The sequence below is a fragment of the Hypanus sabinus genome, chromosome 23 (assembly GCF_030144855.1).
Source record: "Hypanus sabinus isolate sHypSab1 chromosome 23, sHypSab1.hap1, whole genome shotgun sequence".
NCBI classification, from domain to species: domain Eukaryota; kingdom Metazoa; phylum Chordata; class Chondrichthyes; order Myliobatiformes; family Dasyatidae; genus Hypanus; species Hypanus sabinus.
In genome coordinates, this window is record NC_082728.1 from 32211300 (window position 1) to 32223408 (window position 12109).

The window sequence follows — 12109 nt, forward strand, 5'->3', positions numbered from 1 at the left end:
TTTCCACATTAGGCTGTGATGCAACCATTCAATATGCTCTCTACCACATACCTATAGACATTTGTCAAAGTTTTAGGTGATAGGCCAAATCTTCACAAACTGCTAAGAAACTACGGGCACTGGCTGACTTTATTTGTAATGGCACTTATGTGCTAGACATGTCATGGTTACTTGAAATGACCTGGAGACACAGACAATTCTTTGAGAAGTTTAAACCTTTATTTGCAAACAAAGGCTGAGGCAATCAATGAACTTGTCACCAAAAGCCCACCAAGCTCCGGTGTACAGCATTCTTTATAGTAATTTCTTATCTCAGTTACGTTTCGGTTTTATCAGCATACCCAATCAATTTTTAGTTGCATTTCATCTATACATTAACTAATCAAACACTCTTGCCTAGCTCTCGGTGCGTCACCAGTATTTCTTTCCAGTTCACATCTTGGGCCTTATTCCTGGTCAAGGTTGTTTCTCAGTCAGCCTCCTTAACCTCCCTCACATTACATCTTCTGCTTGTACCACCCTGTCTGCCATCGTTATCTCTTAATGAACAAGGGCTGAGTATAATACATGGAGTACATTTCAGCTAACTCGTGCTGCTAGCTAAACAGGTGTTCTTTAACTGCCACAGTATGCAGCTAAGAGAATACAAGGTATCTAGTAAAACAATACATAGCAAAAAGTGCCTAGTAAAATAATACATAGTAATATTCAGTACATAGGAGTGATTACATAGTGTAGTAAATAGCTAGTACATAGTGGTTATATTTCAGGTATATATAGTGATTATGTCAGGTATATTTCTCAATATAATCCCCCCTTTGAGACCCACAGGGTTTCACACAGAAAGAGAACACTCAGAGGCCGTGCACCAAAGCCAAAATAAAGTCCAGCATTTTAATCCGAAATTTGGTTCAACTACAATTTCCATACTCGGAGCTCAAAATGATCTCTCTCTGTTACCCTGCTGAGCCAAAAACCTGTCCCTCCGTAGCTGAGACAGGGAAAAAGACTCAGACACCTTTACAGACTAGTGTCCACATCATTAACACCCTCCAGTCCATTTGATGCATCGCGCAGACTGTAACAGTACATCATTGGTTTTTCTCCTTGTCCGGGGTCAGATTCATCAATTTCCAGGAGCATCGGGAATCGTTTTGCTGTCGCACGCACTATCAAAGTCTTGAGACATGGAAGAAAACAGCACAGAATAAATGCACAACTTATCAGCACAATACCTGCAGCCATTGCCATTTTGGTCAGCCACGCACCCCATCCCTCTAGTCTGCTTTCTAACCAGTCTGCCCATAACTCCTCTGCCCCCCTCCTTGGGACTTCCAGTCCTGTCTGGGCTGTTGCTTAAATCTACTCTGTCCCTGATAGGGCATCTGTGGAAATGCTCCTCCGAAGACATTCATTGTTGGCATGGGGTTTTCTGGCCCTTGACTGATAGAATGACCGGTTCCTCCATCTAGTGGTGCTTCATTCACTTTAACGGCTGTACTCACACTAGTGGTGGCTGGCAGCATCCTTTTGCTTTCTTCTTTTTCCTTCTTTTTCAGTTCTTCGAGCTGCATTTGCAATAGCTTTCGCTGCACCTCTTCTTGCTGCTCAGCCAGCTTTCGTTTGTCTCTCCGATATTTCTCCACCACGTGGACTGCGTGATCGCTGAATGCTTGTGGGGTCAGCGACGACAGCCCAACCACTTCCTCCAATTTAGATTTGACCTGCGGAGGCATCGCATCCAGAATGCTTTGTCGGAACAGTGAGTTCTGAAACAAGCTATTTTCCACCTCTTGCTCAGTCTCCAATCTCCACCTTCTCAACTGGTTTTCTACGTAGGCTGCTGGGTTTTCAGTGTCTCCCAGTGGTTCCCCCTTTAAGGCGTTGGGGTCTACTCTGGGTGGATAAAGCTTCCTGAGGGCCTGCCATACCCTCTGCCTCACTGGATCAAAATTGGCCCCATCAGTCTGTGGGCTGTCCACATTCTGTAAGCCAGCCATTTCCATCAGTTCTTTTAGCTTGGAAGTTCCCATCAACCTTATCAGCAGTGCCTTCAAATCTCCCATAGCCAACAATCGTCCTGTTGTTTCCTCCTCAAAGGCTCTAATCCACTTTCCTGCCCCCTCGTGCAGACTAGGCAGAGTATTTTTCAGCCCTTCAAGGTCCTGGGATCCCCAAGGGATATACTGTACTTGTCCTGATCCCTTTACCAGCAGTGGCAGCATTTCCTTCTCCCCGTTCCATGTAATCAAGCTTCCTTCCTCACTTGGTTCTTCATCTATTGCTGGCCCTAGTACTACTGGCTGCCACTCATACCCTCCTGGGGTATACCTTCTTCCTTGCTCCTTCTCCACTCTAGTCCCCTCTTCCATCTCCAATATCTGTCTCTTTGTTCTCTCTCATGCTTCCTCCAAACTCTTGTCTCCTACCTTCCTCCAACTTCTTCTCAACTCACTCCATTCTTGCCGCCTAGATGATTCCTGTTCTCTTCTAGTCTGTCTGTCTCTACAGTATAACTGATACTCCTCATAATCCCTCTTCTCTCTCAGCTGCTGTAACCTTTCCACTTCTCTTTCCATCTCCCTTCTATCCTGTTCTAACCTCATCTTTTCTCCCTCTATCTCGTTCCTCAGCATCTCTCTCACCCTCTCATATTTCCTTCTTTCCTCCTCAGGGTCCCAGACCTCTACTTCCCCCTGCAGGCTTACTGTTCCTGATATCACGGGGCACTGCTTGGGTGTTTCCTGCTCATGATAGGGAGGGGGTCTTTCTACTTCTTTCAGATCCAGGTATGGTGCTGAAGTCGGGTTTCTGTTAGGCTTTTCCTCTCCCCCACCCGACTGTTTTTACTGTTCCCTTGTGTCTTTTTCGTTTATTATCAATATCCTGCCTGTCTTTCTCAATCTCTCTCCCTCCATCCTAAAAAGTTTCAATACTTCCATCTCCTGTTCTCTCCTTTCCTCCCTTTTCTTGGACTTATCGTTTGGTTTATGTTTTTTAATTAGTGCTTCCATCTCTTCACACAAGCTTACATGGAATGTCCCTTCTTTTGGCCATTTTGTGTGCAGGTTTTTGGTTCTTTTTTCCCATTTCTCTGAAATTGCAGTAATCTCCCCTCTACTTACGGGGGATTTCTTGCACAGTAGTCTACTGCTGTTCCCTTTTCTTCCGCCATATTATTTTCTTCTTCTCTTAGGTATTATTTCTTAAAAAGTCTCATAGTTCAAATACTTCCCCGATCCTATCTTTAGACCTAGCCCTATAGTTTATTCTACCAGTGTTCAAGCAATTTATCAAATTCTTCTTACCTTCTGTTCCGTTCTGTCCGAGCAGCGCTCAACCTAGGGCAGTACTCACAAAACTTTCTCTTCACTCTCCCTGCCCGTTCAGTCCTTCGCTTCGTGTGAAGCGGTACCACAGGGACTTACCAACACCACATGGAATTTTCTTTTACTCAACTTCTTATTACTTTATTCATACTTACCCACAGTGTTCTCGATCAATCTTCTGAGCCTCCTGTCAAATGCTCAATTCTGCCAGATTCTTTGGATCGGAGAGAACCTTCGGCAGTTGCTACACACCTCTAAGTCCCCGAGACCCCCAAAACCAACAGAATTGTAGTCCAAATTGTCGCAAAATGCGCTTACCTTTTTTCTGGGTGCACCAGTAATTCTGTTAGCTCTATCAGGGCTCCCGAGGGACCGGGAAGCGGCCTCAACCCGCCGTATCCTTTTCACGGGTCTCTTCCCGATCCTGTTCATGATGCCAATTTTGTCATGGTTATTTGAAATGACCTGGAGACACAGACAATTCTTCGAGAAGTTTAAACTTTTATTTGCAAACAAAATCTGAGGCAATCAATGAACTTGTCACCGAAAGCCCACCGAGCTCCGGTGTACAGCATTCTTTATAGTAATTTCTTATCTCAGTTACATTTCGGTTTTATCAGCATACCCAATCAATTTTTAGTTGCATTTCATCTATACATTAACTAATCAAACACTCTTGCCTAGCTCTCGGTGCGCCACCAGTATTTCTTTCCAGTTACATCTTGGGCCTTATTCCTGGCCAAGGTTGTTTCTCAGTCAGCCTCCTTAACCTCCCTCACATTACATCTTCTGCTCGTACCACCCTGTCTGCCACCGTTCTCTTAATGAACAAGGGCTGAGTATAATACATGGAGTACATTTCAGCTAACTAGTGCTGCTAGCTAAACAGGTGTTCTTTAACTGCCACAGTATGTAGCTAAGAGAATACAAGGTATCTAGTAAAACAATACACAGCAAAATGTGTCTAGTAAAATAATACATAGTAATATTCAGTACATAGGAGTGATTACGTAGTGTAGTAAATAGCTGGTACATAGTGGTTATATTTCAGGTATATATAGTGATTATGTCAGGTATATTTCTCAATAGACACAGGACAGATACTCTGAAATGAGAACACCAAGGAACTTAAAGTTGCTGGCCCTCTCCACAGACTCATGGACCTCTGGTTTCCTTCTCCTGAAGTCAATATTCAGCTCCTTGGTCTTGCTAATGTTGAGTGACATGTTGTTGTTGTGGCTCAGACAGATGCTCAATCTCCCTCCTATATGCTGATTCGCCACCACCTTTGATTCGGTCAGTGACAGTGGTGTTATCAGCAAACTTAAATATGACATTGGAGCAGCCATATGTTCATAAGTAAAAAGCAAGTAGTGCAGGTATGTAGGAAAAATATAACCTACATCATGCTGCTGGTGGTACTGAAACGTAGTATCAAAATTCATTTTTAAAATTCTTGTAAAGGAATTTCCAGGCAAAATAAGAGTACTGAGTACAGAAATTGAGATGTTATCCTGAAGTTGTATAAAACATCTGTGAGGCCAAACCTGGAGTAACGTGTTCAGTTCTTATCACCTACCTACCGGAAAGATATTAACAAGATTGAAAGAGTACAGAGAAAACTTACTAGGACTTGAGTTTGTAAGTAATAGGGAAAAATTGAATAAATTAGGACTGAATTGCAGGAGAACAAGGAGGAATTTGATAGAAGTATACAAAATTATGAGTGGGATAGATTGGGTTCAGGCTTTTCCCATTGAGGGAAAAAGTGGAAAATAATTATTCTCGGTGGGAAATTCTTAAGTAAGACAGAACCAAAGATCATAGGTTATGTTTGAAAGGTGAATCATTTATGGGGACCAGAGGCAGAACTTGTTCACTCAAAGGATGGTGCAAGTGTAGTACGAGTTGCCAGCAGAAGTGATGGATAAGTTAGAACATTAAAGAACGTTTTGGATCAGTACTTGGTTGGGAGCCATATGAAGGGCTAAGGTCCAGGTGCAGGTCAATGGGACTAGGCAGAATAATAGTTTGGCATGGACCTGATGGCCAGAGGGACTTTTCTGTGCGATAGTGTTCTATGACTCTATGGCAGAAAGGTATAAAGTCTATTTTTGTCATATTGTATCATTTTGATATATTGCTTCTTTTCTTTTTATTTGTCATTGCATTAGGACCAGAATATCATTTTATAGCTCATGATTTGCATGTACTTTACTTGGTAACTTAAAATAACAGAAAATTAAGGCAGTCAGGAGAATGTTTAGTTCCTGAGGAAATCATTAATTTCATTAAAAAAATACTTCTTACCTCCTACGATTCCTTACCTGAGGCTTGAAATATCACTTTAGGTATAAATGAAATAAGTATCAATTGGTTCCTGTGGTAGAAAAGACAACAATTTGTTTTGTTTATGATAACCAAAGCAAGTAAATCAAACATCAATGACATTAGACCCTTAGATATGAGTGTAGGAGGTAAGATTAATAAGTGTTTAGATAATACTTAAATTGGTGGTGTTGATGATAGTAAATGTGGTAGTCAGGCTACAGAATGATATTGAAAAGCTGAGAAGATGAGCAGAGGACTGGCAGATGGAATTTGGTGGTACCTTGTTGTACAACTCCAAGTATATCTGAAGATGACAGCCTGGAATATAGTGTAGACACAGCGTTCTTGTCTTCATCAGTCAAGAATTAGAATACAGGGATAGGAAGGCCATAGTGCAACTTAATAAAGCATTGATTAGATTCAACATAACTAGGATATGTGTGCAGTTCTGGTCACCACACTCTAAGAAGAATTAGGTTGCACTGAACAAGGTGCAGAGATGATTCACCAGCATACTGTCTTGGATGGAATGCTTCCGTTATGAAAACAGACTGGATAGGTAGAGTTTGAGCAGAGAAGACTGAGAGGGCACCATGTACAGGCTTGCAAAATTAGCATAGATAGATTAGATTGTTAGAAACTTTTCTCCATGGCAGAGGTGTCTCTAACCAAATGTGATAGATTTAAGATGAAGCGTAAAAAGTTTAAGGGGGAAACTAAGAAAGCACTTTTACCACCCAGATGTTTGAGAAGGTGGCAGAGACAGGTAATTTCAAAATTTAACTATCATCGGGACAAGAGGCTTACTCACCAAGGCATGGAAAGCTACAGAAAGCTACTGTGCTCTCTAGCTTTATAATTTTAATACTATATCAGGTCAACAGAATATGACTGATCTATTACTGTACTTCAGCATTTGATCTGTTTAAAATCAAACATCAAAGTACACAATTATGTAAATTATATTCTTTCTTGGACAAATAATCAAAGAGGTCATTTGGGGAATGATCACAGCCTCGATCTTAACATCTAACTGAATTACAGTAAGATGGCTTTAATGTCATTTTTCTTATCCATGGTATGCCAGCTAGGTACATCACTGTTCTTTGCCTTAATATCCAGCAGGAAGCATTGGCTCAAAGTTGAAATGGTCATGACTCTGTTTGCTTTTAACATTACCCAACTGGGCTGACACATGAAGAACACTAACATGGAAAGGTTATAGTGAGTGTGGCAAATAATCTCCTCATATGAAATATATAATACCTTCATGTGAGGTAAGAAACCAGGTTGGTAAAGTTGTGCATAAAATAACTGTATGATACAGAAGGAGGCCATTCAAGCATTCTGTTGTTAAAAAAACACCTAGTTAGTCCCAGTACTCCATACTTTACCATATTTTGATAATTCTTGCTTTAGGTATTTAACCTTCCTTTTGCAGGCTACTGTTGAATATATTCAGCTGTCACATTGCATATTCTGATCTCTTCTACAAAAGCTTTTTCCTAATGTTCTCATTGGTTATCATGATATATAACTCAGTCACATCCCTTCTGAATCTCCTCCACTCGAGGGAAAACTGGTCTAGCTGCACCCTTTTCTAAACTTAGTGCTGGGTTTTAGAATTTGATCTTCAAAAACTTTCTACGACAATTAACCAAAGGCTGTCCGGATAAACTGGTGGCTATGGCAAATTTTTATCAGTACAGGTCCACAATCCCTTATCCGAAATCCTTGGGTCCAGTTGCATTTCGGAATTCAGAATTTTTTGGATTTCAGAATCCCTCCTTATTGGTTCTGGGACACCCCGTTGATACCAAAGAACATGTATGCTCAAGTCCCTTGATTAACCTGCCTAAATGCGGGTGGACTTTCGGACCCAGTGGAGCTCCAGATCTACGCACATCCTCCCGTATACTTTAAATCATCTCTAGATTACTTATAATACCTAATACAATGTAAATGCTATGTAAATAGTTGTTAAACTGTATTATTTAGGGAATAATGACAAGAAAAATATTTTATTTCCAACAAAAACATTCAATAAAACATAAAAATATACAGCTTCAAACAAACCAAATCAAACACATGGTAAATGACTTATTGGAATAAATGTAGAACATCACTGTCACTATAAAACTTCAGTAACTTGTCTTTCTGTTCTTTAAATCATATACAGTAGTAGTTCCGACACTATAATTTTCAGTAAGACACCGCACAGATGCACCACGATCAAGCTTCTGCAATAACTCCACTTTCTGCATTATTGATAATGATAGATGCTTCCTTCTCTTTTTCTCATTGTTACCCATAGGGGTATCTGCAGCTCTTTTTGACATTTTCACAGTGAAATTAAACACAAAGTCAATGGTGAACACAAAATATCAGTGAACAGCAAAATGCACGTGTAACCAGTACGAGCGCTGAGCCACAATTGACGTCTGGCGGCCTCTGCTAGTGCTGCCACGTCACACCTGAGTGACGTCAGTTGTTGGTGAAAAAAAACGGTTTTCGGAGCTTTTTGGATTTCAGAATTTCAGATAAGGGATTGTGGACCTGTATTTCTGTCTACATGAAGGAATGTAGACAAAATGCTGTATATTTTCTATGACCTTCTGTGAATCTTGATTGTGTCCTGTTGTAGTGATCCAGGTCCCCAGCTAGTGTTATATAAAATGTAGAAACTTACAGCACATTACAGGCCCTTCAGCCCACAATGTTGTGCCAACCATGTAACCTACTCTAGAGACTGCCTAGAATTTCCCTCTATTTTTCTCAGCTCTGTGTACCTATCTAAGAAACTCTTAAAATACCCTATTGAAACCGCTTCCACCGCCGCCGCTGGCAGTGCATTCCACGCCCCCACCACTCTCTGTGTGAAAAACTTACCCCTGACATCCCTTTGGTACCTATTTCCATGCACCTCTAAACTATGCCCTCTTGTGTTAGCCATTTCAGCCCTGGGAAAAAGTCTCTGGCTATCCACATGATCATTGCCCCTGATCGTCTTAGACACCTCTATCAGGTCACCTCTCATACTGCGTTGCTGGATATTTAATGCAAAGTCCCTTGAACACTTAATTAAATAAATCACTGATGCTTATTCCATGCTTGGGCATACATGAGACACATTGTAACAATATTTGCGAAGATCTTTAGTTTTAGAGTGGATGCAGAAATGTTTCCCTTCATTGAGAGCAGTTTTTCTCTCATTGTGTGGATTATCTCACTCCAATGAGAAGCTTCGTGAATGAGATGAAAGTATTTGCATGATGCATTGACACCATCTTTCATTCCATTCTAAAATCTAATGACAACTTACTACAGTTTCTCAGTTTTTATTTCTGAAACAATTTTGTATCTGTATTGCTATTTTGCCTTATATCCTTACTTTTTTAAAATCATAATCTTCCTAACATATTCTACTTAAACAAAATATTTTCTAAATCTATCTACCCAATATAACAATGCCATCTTTACGAGATTTTTTCTAACATCACCTTATTAAAAATACTGTTTGCCCTTGACAAACCTGTGCTTTCTTTTATTAGTCCCTGCTTGTCCAAGTAGCTTTTAGTTTTCTCTGTAGTTATTGTTTTAAGAAGCTTTGCTACTCTCAATATGGAATTAAGTGGTCAGAAATTGCCATGATACTCATTAGCTCTTTACTGAATAAAGGCATAGTACTGCCTAACTATCTAATATTGCTCAAAAAACACTATATCATTACTGTTTTGCTTAACTCAACAGCCTCCTCCAGTTCCCAATCAGTATTGCAACACAAGAAATAGTTGGTCCCATTAAACAAAACTGAGACCAGTGATTTTATAATTATTGGATCAATTTTTGTCCATAATCTGTTATTAAGTTGGACCAGTAAAGAAGCTCCGGACTCTTGACTGGTGATTTGCCGATAATGAGTTATTCACTACAGGTAACATGCCTCTAAGTTTAATTGAGGAGATGACCTAATTGGGTACAAGTCTCACCAATTCAACATGCCTAACACCATCCCTCCATCTCCTACACCTCTTGCTTCTCGGAGCTCAGAATCGTAACAGTAGTCATGAAACAAAAATAAATAGATAAATCAAACAAAATGATATTTAATGCCTAATGAACACAGACATAATTTTTTCATAAGACGTAGGTAAGGAAGAGTTTTTGGAAATAAATTGACGTCAAAAGATAATTTAATACATAAATGCCTCTGGTATTAATTGCCATGTGAATACAGGATTTACTAATTGGAAATAGTTCTTTGCTAAAATATAATGTCACAAAAACCAAAGCTGTTTTCTGAAGAGCATTTTATGTTAGCGACATGGAGTGCGCTGACAGCTGTGTTTGAAGTATTGGTAACTGAAACTTAAAAATAGTCAGATTAAAATCTTCAAATGAAATCCAACTACACCATAAATTATAAATATATACTGGAGAGAAATTTCAATGCAGTGATCAAAATCATCATTGTCATCATTCTCAATTAAACATTATTCTCCATTTAATCAATTGGTTTAAGCTTCAATATGTTTAATTGGTCTCAATATTAATAATGTTTCACATGCACTTCAATTATTCAATTTTTGAAATTCAGAAATAATGTAGTTCTTTTTGACTCCACTTCTGCAAATTAACATCTTAACTCAATTGTTACTAAATTGAATAAAATCATAATGATTAAGATTGTTTATATTAATTTAAAGTAAGTTTTTAAACTAGATTTTTTGACTTACTCAAATTTGACATTTTAAGGGCATCCAAAATATGTTTGTATACAAATGCCTGATTATTAAATGAAAATATATTTCTATAATAATTAATTTAATCTCATTCTCTGTGCTCTGATGTTTTTGCTATGCTGTGGGCACATACCCTTTTTTATTTATTCATTTGATTTCTGAGCGCTGTTGACAAATCAAGAATGCTGTATGTTGTCCATCTTTATTTGCCCTTGAGAGATGATATGACTTACCCACACAAACTGGTTTACTCCATCTTGTGAAGATACTCCCTCAGAGCTGGTGAATGGGGATTTTCAAGATTTAGAGCCAGCAGCTATAAAGAAATATAATGTAGGAAAGTGATGTCTATGCATGAATTGGAGGGGAATTTGGAAGGTGACTTCTAAGTAATGGTGTTCCTAAACTGTCCTCGATCTTGATACCATGGGTCATGGGTTAGAGATTTGCTTTTCAAATTGCCTGGGTGAGTACCTATTGTATTTGGTTGAAGGTACACACTGCAGCCACTGCACTGAATACGTGAGGAATGGAGGAATGTGTAAGTGATGAGTGGTGTGTCAATCACTTTGCCTATTCTCTCATGTATGTTGTCAAGTTTCTTAAGACTTCTTGGAGGTGCAGTTTTCAGAGCTAGTGGCAATGACTCCAGCAAACTCTTGACTTGTACCTTGTAGGTAATGGAATGGATTTGGGACATAAGGAGGTAATGACTTATCACAGGATAACCAGTTTCTGAGCTGTTCTTGTAGTCATTGTCTTCAGTTCCAACTAAACTTCCAGTCAATAGTGTTTACCAGGATGTTGAGGTGGGAAACCCCAGGAATGGTGCTGTGGGCAGACCTTCTCTTGATGGAGATGATCATTCCCAGGCACTTTTGTGTTGCGAATGCTATTTGTTACTTTGACCCTTTAATGAATGCACTCGAGTTCTCAGTACATCCCTGGTTATTTTGAGGAGGAGGAGATGGCATTGAACAATCATCATAGCTTCTCTAGATCGAAGAAGCAGTCTGTCCTACAGAATTCTGCTGGAATGTCCTTGAGCTGGGATGATTGAACTCCAACTTTCAGAAGCCATCTTTTTTTGTACAAGTTATGATACTAATCAGTAAAGTGTATCCCCTTTTAAGTCTAATGACCTCAGTTTTACCAGAGCTCCATCTAGTCAAATACTGCCTCTGAAATTCAATCTCTTAATCCATGATTGGACCAATGGTCTGAAAAGATCAAGAGCCAGATATTATGTATTTAAAATATCAGTAATATTTGAGTAATAGTCTCTCCAAAAGCAAGCCTCTTGAACACTGGTAACAAATGGAAACTGAACTCCTTTCGGACTCAGGCTGAACTAGAGAGGAGATCTGGCCCTGACACGCAGGCCCACTGTTTTGTGGACACACCCTGGTGCTTGTGAACCAGACCCCCAGATATGGATAAATAGCCCCACTGCCTTGTAGACAGCTTCAGCAGAGATGAAGGCAGCAGGAGTAAACTGAGACAGCAAATCCAGAGTGAAGTCCTTAAGGTGCAGGATGTCATTGAACATCCTTCCAGCAGCTCCGGCAGCCAAGCTGGTGCCAAAGGTATTGCTTCATAAGCTTTCCTTTGGACTAAACTGGGGAGGCCAAGAGGGGGATCTTGACAACTGGGCATCTCAGGATCTCCATACCTTCCTCCCAGGCTTGCGATGATGACCATCATCAC

At 39.9% G+C, this 12109-nt stretch overlaps 1 long non-coding RNA gene across 1 annotated transcript in view; it reads right to left on the reverse strand.

Moving 5' to 3' along the window:
- Positions 1-214: 214 nt before the first annotated feature.
- The window catches only part of LOC132380315 (uncharacterized), a 60510-nt gene continuing 48615 nt past the window's right edge, over positions 215-12109 (reverse strand). Inside the window, exons 2-3 of the long non-coding RNA XR_009507731.1 lie at positions 5657-5709; positions 215-1179 (exon numbers count right to left, since the gene is read on the reverse strand). This is a non-coding gene — a long non-coding RNA (uncharacterized LOC132380315). The remainder of the gene's footprint in view (positions 1180-5656; positions 5710-12109) is intronic.